Source organism: Triticum aestivum, chromosome 5A (assembly GCF_018294505.1).
Source record: "Triticum aestivum cultivar Chinese Spring chromosome 5A, IWGSC CS RefSeq v2.1, whole genome shotgun sequence".
Classification (NCBI taxonomy): domain Eukaryota; kingdom Viridiplantae; phylum Streptophyta; class Magnoliopsida; order Poales; family Poaceae; genus Triticum; species Triticum aestivum.
The window spans coordinates 672,233,861-672,242,468 of record NC_057806.1 but is presented as its reverse complement, the minus strand read 5'-3'; positions in this window follow the sequence as shown (position 1 = coordinate 672,242,468).

The following is an 8,608-nucleotide window of genomic DNA, read 5'->3' as shown; positions in this document are numbered from 1 at the left end:
CGCCGGAAACCCGAGCCGCCGCCGCCGCCATTTTACTCGCCGCCGACGCCCTAGTCCTCCCCGACCACCCCCAACACCACCGAACCCCTCCCCGACCTCGTCCGCATCTCCCCGACGAGTCGCCGGAGCTCGCCGACACCCGGACGCCCCGACGCACTCTCGCCGCCGCCGCCGCCGTCGCCGGAGTCCGGTAAGTCACCGGCATCGCCCTCCCCCGTCCGATCCTAGATCTAGGGCTAGGATTAGAAACCCCGAAGGGTTAGGTTTTATTCATAAAACCGGCCGGTTCCGATCGGTTTAGTTTTAGTTTAGGTTTCTATTTTTAGGCCGGTTCGTTTAGTTTAAACCGAGGCCCGTTTAGACTAAGTTACGCCTAGTGCACAGTATAGGCCCATTAGGCCTTTTTCTTTTTAGTTTGAATTTTCTGTTTTAGCCGAATAGTTTCTGTTTTCAAAAATGTATATCTTTTATTCTGTTTAATATTTTTAGATGATTCTTTTTTTGTTGGATTGAAAATTTTCTATAGTTTCCGTAGAATATATATTTAGCTATGTTAAAAATAATTAAAATGGCTTTATTTTAGTTTTAGTCAGAATAGTAAATCTGCTATAACTTTAGTTAGAAAAATTATTTTTGCATGATTCCTTTTGACCCAACTTTATTTTGTCATTGCCAAACCCTAGAAATTAACTTTGGTATTTTAGGATTAATAAATAATTAGTTTAAAGCAGAATCCTATTAATCCTAATTAATTAACTAGTTCCTGTTTTCCTATTAAATTAATTAGTAAATTAATTTATTTTTAACTTGTGATTAGTTATTCTAGGTTAGTTTCTGTCATCCTAATAGTTGAACTTTTATTTATAATTAATAAAAGTTTTTAAATTATTTTCTTAATAGAAATTGGATTAGACCTAAAATGAGTTTTATAATAGCTTTTTAATTAATTCTTTTTGCTCCTAGTTGCTTAGTGAAACCTTTTCTGTTAAGTTAACTTAAAACCATGATTAGGTTGTATTAAGGAATTTTTATTATATAAAAACTATTTTTTTTGCTATGGTTGAAGTAGGGAAACTTTGAGTGATTTTTCGTTGAGTTTTCCTTTGGATTTGGTTTTGGTTGCTTTGTTGTGTTAGGTTACTTTTGTTATGTTGTGTTATGTGATCCTATTGTTTTGCTTATTGTGTTCATTGTTTGTCTCGGTAGAGTTTCCGGAGTGCGAAGCTTGCTACTACGACTCTTTAACTTACGAGGATCATCAGCAAGGCAAGTCTTGATCATGTTATTTCTATACCTATGTTTTTGTGCATTAGAATTGTCACCACCCCACCACGCATGCAGTAGTGAAATCTTGAAGTCATTAAACTTGAGTAGTATCATGTGGTAGGATGAACCAATCCCCTTGTTACCATGACCCCGGGACGAAGTAGTTTATTTTGCTATGCTCGTAGACGGGTTTTGGGTTGAGTGAAATTCATAAGCAAGATGTGAGAGTCAATGATGATGACAACCCCATGAACTACAATGATCAAGAAGGACTTCGGAAAATCACTACTGGGTGGAGGACGGTTGACGGGCACCCTGGAGCACCCAGTGGTGGCCGGGATGCATGGAGAAGCGCCATGACATCCTGCGGAAAGCTTCACCCAGCCACGAAGAGAAAGATGGATGCCCCATGACCGGAAGCTTACCTGTGCAGCCGCAAGCCATTATGGGCTCTGGCTGGGTTGACCCTAGTAGTGACGCTGGCTGGACGGTACTACGAGATGTAGAAGAACGGTAGGATTGGATGGGTACCGGCAGTAGCCAGAAGAACTCTTCGGAAGACCCTGTTTCATTCGTCCCGTCTTCAAACACCATGAAGTGCGAAGACTTTAAAAGGAGGGAATGATTCTTGCAGGGAAAGTGCACAAACCTCTGCAGAGTTTAAAGATCTAATCGATTAGCCGTGTCCCCGGTTACGGACATTTGAGCCTCTGGAACTTGGAAGTATTCGGAATTCTCAACACTGAAACTAATGAATTAATTTGAGGGGTTTATGACTTAATAATTTGGGAACGAGATATTGGTTGGCGGAACCATCTCAATAACTACCAACAATTTGTAGTAATTTGCAAACAAGTCCAATGTAGTAGGATAAAATTGGCTTTACGCAAAATGATGAAACTTAGAGCTCCACAGCCAAAATGCATATAGTGTAGTAACTTTATTATTGTTATTCTTCATGACTTGCCAGCTTATTCCAAAAGCTGACCTACATGGCTGCAACGTCTTATGTTGCAGAGGTATATTCCGATCAGGAGTGAGGCTACGCTCCGCGCTTGGAGATTGCCCTTTGGAGTCGGATGGACTCGCTTTACCTTCGACGCTTCCGCAGCATTAGTAGTTTATTTCTCATGAGTTGGCCTTGAGCCGAATTTATTCCCTTGTAATAAAGACTCTATATGAGAATCGTGTAATAAAAATTCAGGTGTGATTGAACTTTGATTACTTTATCGATGTACTGTGAGTACCAGCATGATCTTGGGATGGTACAGACACAGAGATTTGACCGATTTTGGGTCAGGTCGCTACAGAGATGGTATCAGAGCACACGCTGACCGTAGGATCGTAACCCCTAGGATCGGAAAGCCATTAGTAGAGACCATTTACTTTAAATCCTTTTCATTCCGTAAACTCTCCCCTGTTCTATTCTGACTCTTCTCCCCTTTGCAACATTCTAGATGGCCACCGAGTTCACCCCAGTTTTGCTACCGGAGTTTTGCCAGCCCGATGAGACGATGCCCTTCGGTAGGAAGCTGGTCCAGATGGTAAAGAAGCTGAAGATAGCTCTGCCCTCGATCACCGGGAAGCCAACCAATGCACTTCCGACGGACACCCGCTACAGGATTGAAGTGCATATCCCAGGGAGAACCTTTGGAGGACACACGGAGCCTATCAACTTTGAGTTCACCGAGTTCAACTGGATCATCGGAAGGGACGTGGCGATCTATCGAGCACTTGGACATCTCCGAGAGGAGTACAGGGCCGAGCTCGATCACTCAGACCTCGCCATGGTTTCTCGCAGGGCAAGGAATGGAGATATCATCCGTACCATTGAGGACGATTCCACTCTCTCGTACATCCAGGACTTGGAGTGTCTTCTCAGGAAACGAGAGATTCAGACTCGCCGTAACTCGAAGACACACCGGAAGCTTTTGTTCCGCGAACTGGAACTAGAGGAGAAGGCACGCGCAGACTTCCTTGGCCATGAGGAAGAAATCACGGACTTCATGGAGATAGTCGACGACCTGAAGATGAAGCTTGCCGTGATAGAGGAAAAGATGGACTTGGGAGAGGACCTTTATCCGAGTGGAGATGAAGGACCCCTCGTGAGCAATGATCGGGATTTTGAAGGGGGTACCACTGAAGGAAACCCCAAGAGGAGGCGCCACTGATGAAGACTTTTTAGTCGACCACCATGTTATCTTTTACTTTTTCGACGATCAGTTAGGCCGATGTTTTTCCTTCGATTAGTCATGAGCTTTTGTAATCGAGATTGAACCATGTTTGAATGGAATGAATAAATGATTGGTGTGTTATATGATTGTGCATTCATATGGGTAGTGTTATTCCTCATAGACCATTGTTCTATTCTAATTTCTCATCCACTCCAAAACACCAGATGCCTCCGAGACGTGACACTGGTTTCCCGCCGGAGCTCACCCAGCTGCTCCAGCAGCAGAATGCACTGATGCAGCTCCTTATTCAGAATCAGAACAACACCGCCAACAATCCACCGCCACCACCCACTGTGGACAACTTGACTCGATTTCTGAGGTTGAATCCGCCAGTGTTCTCTAGTAGCACTGAGCCAATTGTGGCTGATGATTGGCTCCGCAAAGTCGGAAGAGAGCTAGTCACCGTTGGATGCACTGATGCTGAGAAGGTGCGCTTTGCCGCACATCAACTTGATGGACCTGCAACTTCTTGGTGGGAGAACTACACCGCCACTTATCCCATTGGTGCTATCACATGGGATCAGTTCCAGCAGGCCTTCCGCACTGCTCATGTCTCAGCTGGAGCCATGAGTCTGAAGAAGCGTGAGTTCCGCAACTTACGCCAGGGGAACCGTACTGTGGCACAGTACGTGGATGAATTCAGCAAGCTTGCTCGCTATGCCCCTGATGATGTGGCCACAGATGCCGCCAAGCAGGAGAAGTTCCTCGAGGGACTCAATGATGAACTGAGCATGCAGCTCATTGTGGCTACCTTCAACAACTACCAGGAGCTGGTAGACAAGGCCACCATTCTTGAAGGCAAGCAGCAGCAGATAGAAAGCCGCAAGCGGAAGTACAGCCAGGGGAAACACAACTCCGGAGCTCAGCAAAAGCCCCGTTATGCACCATACTCAGGAGGGCACACCCATCATAACCATGGAGGTCATAACCATGGAGGAAATGGGAACAACCGTCACCAGGACAACAAGTCAGGCAATGGCAATCAGCATCGTTCTGCCCCGGCTCCGAAGGATCTGAGCCACATCACCTGTTTCAAGTGCCAGAAGACAGGGCACTACGCCACCGACTGCCCGGAGGCCAAGCAGAGGAATGGAAATGGCAATGGAGGCTCAGCGAAGAAGCCCAATCCGTTCCCTCGTGCTCAGGTGAACCACATCGACGTGGAGGACGTCTATGATCAGCCAGACACTGTGGTTGGTAAGTTTTTATTGAATTCACGTTCAGTATTGGTACTCTTTGATTCTGGTGCAACGCATTCATTCATATCAAGGGTAGTTGTGGAAAAGTACGGGTTGCCCACTAAAACCCTTAGAAGCCCCCTTCGCGTCAGTTCTGCAGGAGGAGAAATGATGGCAGGCTTAGGCTGTCATGCAACCCTCAACATCGGGAACCATAAATTTCCCGCAGACCTCATAGTGTTGGAAACCCAGACCTTGGATGTAATCCTAGGCATGGATTGGTTGACGAAGTTTGAAGGGAACATAGACTGTGCCCGCAAGTCGATTCTACTCACCACCCCGGAGCAGAAGAGGATCAAGTATGTAGCCAGGCATAGCCAGATGAAGAATCAGGTGCATTCCCTCACGGGAGTTGTTCAGGAGGAAGTGCCAGTAGTGCAAGACTTTCCCGATGTGTTTCCGGAGGAATTACCAGGAATGCCACCGGACAGGGACATTGAATTTCTGATTGAGTTGTTGCCCGGCACAGCCCCAATATCCAAGAGACCTTATCGGATGCCACCGAACGATTTGAAGGAGATCAAGAACCAAATTAATGAGCTGTTGGAGAAGGGATATATTCGGCCAAGCTCATCACCTTGGGGAGCCCCAGTTCTTTTGGTAGAGAAGAAGGATGGAACCTTGAGAATGGTTGTTGATTATCGTTCGTTGAACGACGTGACCATCAAGAACAAGTACCCTCTACTGATGATTAATGATCTATTTGATCAGCTAGTTGGAGCCAAGGTATTCTCCAAGATCGATCTTCGATCAGGGTATCATCAGTTGAAGATCCGTGAAAAGGATATACCCAAAACAGCATTCACTACCAGGTATGGTTTATATGAGTATACCGTCATGTCGTTTGGATTGACTAATGCTCCTGCATACTTCATGAATTTGATGAACAAGGTATTTATGGAATATCTGGACAAGTTTGTCGTGGTGTTCATCGATGATATACTGATTTTCTCCAACAGCGAGGAAGAGCATAAGGAACATTTGCGTCTAGTTCTGGAGAAACTTCGAGAACATCAGTTGTATGCCAAGTTCAGTAAATGTGAATTCTGGCTGAAGGAAGTCGGATTCCTCGGACATGTTATTTCAGGAGAAGGAATAGCAGTTGACCCCACCAAGGTTGTATCAGTCACCGATTGGCAGTCACCCACCACAGTCAAGGAGATCCGCAGTTTTCTCGGACTCGCAGGATATTATCGGAGGTTTATTGAGAATTTCTCGAAGATTGCCAAGCCCATGACTGAGCTGTTGAAGAAGGAAGCCAAGTATGTTTGGACCGAGGCTTGTGAAGCCAGTTTTCAGGAATTGAAGAAACGTTTGGTTACAGCCCCAGTACTGATTTTGCCGGACATACACAAGGATTACCAGGTATATTGTGACGCTTCTCGTCAGGGACTCGGAGGAGTACTCATGCAGGAAGGAAAAGTTGTAGCTTATACCTCCAGACAGCTACGACCACACGAGCTGAATTATGCCACACATGATTTGGAGTTAGCAGCCGTAGTGCATGCACTCAAGACCTGGAGACATTTCCTCATCGGAAACCGTTGTGATGTTTACACAGATCACAAGAGCTTGAAGTATATTTTCACACAGAAGGAATTGAATCTCAGGCAGAGGAGATGGCTAGAATTGATAAAGGACTATGACATGAGATTGCATTACCACCCCGGTAAAGCTAATGTTGTAGCAGATGCTTTGAGTCGTAAGAGTTATGTGAATACTCTTACAGCAGGAGGATTACCCCAGGAGTTAGTCGATGACCTCAGAAATCTCCGACTGGAGATAGTTCCGAGAGGATTTGTGGCAACTCTGGAAGTACAGTCCACTTTGGCCGAAAGGATTCGTGAAGCCCAGAAGTCGGACAAGGGAATTGATGAGATAAAGCAAAAGATGGAGGAAGGAAAAGCTAAAGGATTCCGTAAGGATGAACACGGAACTATATGGTTTGAGGATCGTATTTATGTGCCCAATGATCCCGAACTCAGGAAGCTAATTCTTCAGGAGGCTCATGATTCACCGTACTCGATTCACCCCGGCAACACCAAGATGTACCTGGATTTGAAGCAAAGTTTCTGGTGGACAGGTATGAAGAAGGAAATTGCCGAGTATGTAGCCGTATGCGATGTTTGTCAACGAGTGAAGGCAGAACATCAGAAGCCAGCAGGGTTACTTCAACCTTTGCCGATTCCCGATTGGAAATGGGAGAAACTTGGTATGGATTTCATCACAGGATTACCCAGGACCCGTTCAGGTTATGATTCCATCTGGGTAGTGGTTGATCATTTGACCAAGGTAGCTCACTTCATTCCCGTGAAGACTACCTATACCAGTGCTAAGTTGGCCAAGATATACATGACCAGGATCGTATGTCTGCATGGAGTTCTGAGGAAAATCGTGTCTGATAGAGGAACACAGTTTACCTCAAAGTTTTGGAAGCAGTTGCATGAAACTTTGGGTACAAGGCTGGAATTCAGTACAGCTTTTCATCCGCAGACAGATGGACAGACCGAGAGAGTCAACCAGATTCTGGAGGACATGTTGAGAGCTTGCGTGCTAGACTATGAGTCTAGCTGGGATGATAATTTGCCATACGCAGAGTTCTCGTACAACAACAATTATCAATCCAGTTTGAAGATGGCCCCTTTCGAAGCTCTATACGGAAGGAGGTGCAGAACACCATTGCTGTGGGATAGTGTTGGAGATCGATCACTTTTCGGTTCCGACCTTATCAGGGATTCCGAAGAGAAAGTCAAGCTGATTCGAGACAGACTCAAGATAGCACAGTCGCGACAGAAGAGTTATGCCGACAGTAAGCGCAAGGAGGTAACTTACGAAGTCGGAGACCGAGCATATCTTCGTGTGTCTCCACTTCGTGGGATCAAGAGGTTTGGAGTCAAAGGAAAGTTAGCACCCCGATTCATTGGCCCATACAAAATCCTCGAACGTCGTGGAGAGGTTGCGTACAAGTTGGAATTGCCGGAAGGATTGTCCGGAGTTCATGATGTCTTCCATGTTTCTCAGCTGAAGAAGTATCCTGCCGACATGGCCGATGTTCCATTGAGAGACACAGTGCCCCTAGAGGCCATACAGCTTGATAGTGATCTGACTTACAAGGAGAAACCCGTCCGTATTCTCGAGACTGCAAGCAGAGTCACCCACAGCAAGGTCATCAAGTTTTGCAAGGTGCTGTGGAGTCACCACACCGAGGAAGAAGCCACCTGGGAACGCGAAGAAGATCTTCGTCGAGACCATCCGCACCTATTTGCTAGCCAACCCGAATCTCGAGGGCGAGATTCATCTTAAGGTGGGTAGGTTTGTAACATCCCAAATTTCCTATTTGGAATGTTTTACAATTATAGCTAAGCATCCTATGCATCCTGTTTGAATTGAATGCCATTTGAAGTTTCAGAGAATTTTGAGTTTTGAATTTGAATTTTAAACTTTGGCATGTGGGAAACATTTCAAAAACTAAGCCTGATAAATACTTGATCAAAAGTATGAGAGGAGCAAACATGACACTCCAAAAACATCAGAGGAAACAATGCCAAAGGATTTGGATTCAAATCTGAATTTTATTTGAATTTGAAAAAAATGGATTTTTATAAAGTTTGGATTTTGCCTTTGGAAAAATGTTCAAATGAAAGGGAATATTCCCCTGATCCTTTTGGTATATATATACCCTATATAAAATATTTATAGATAATGTTTTATTTTTGTTTTTGTTTTATTTAAAAAAATAAAGAAAAACCCCCCGGGGCGCCAGCCAGGCCACCCCAGGCCCAGCCAGCGCCGCACCCCTCCCCTCCCCGCCTGGCCCAAGCCAGCCGGCCCACTCGGCCAACAGGCCAGCCGAGCCAGGCCAGCCCAGCT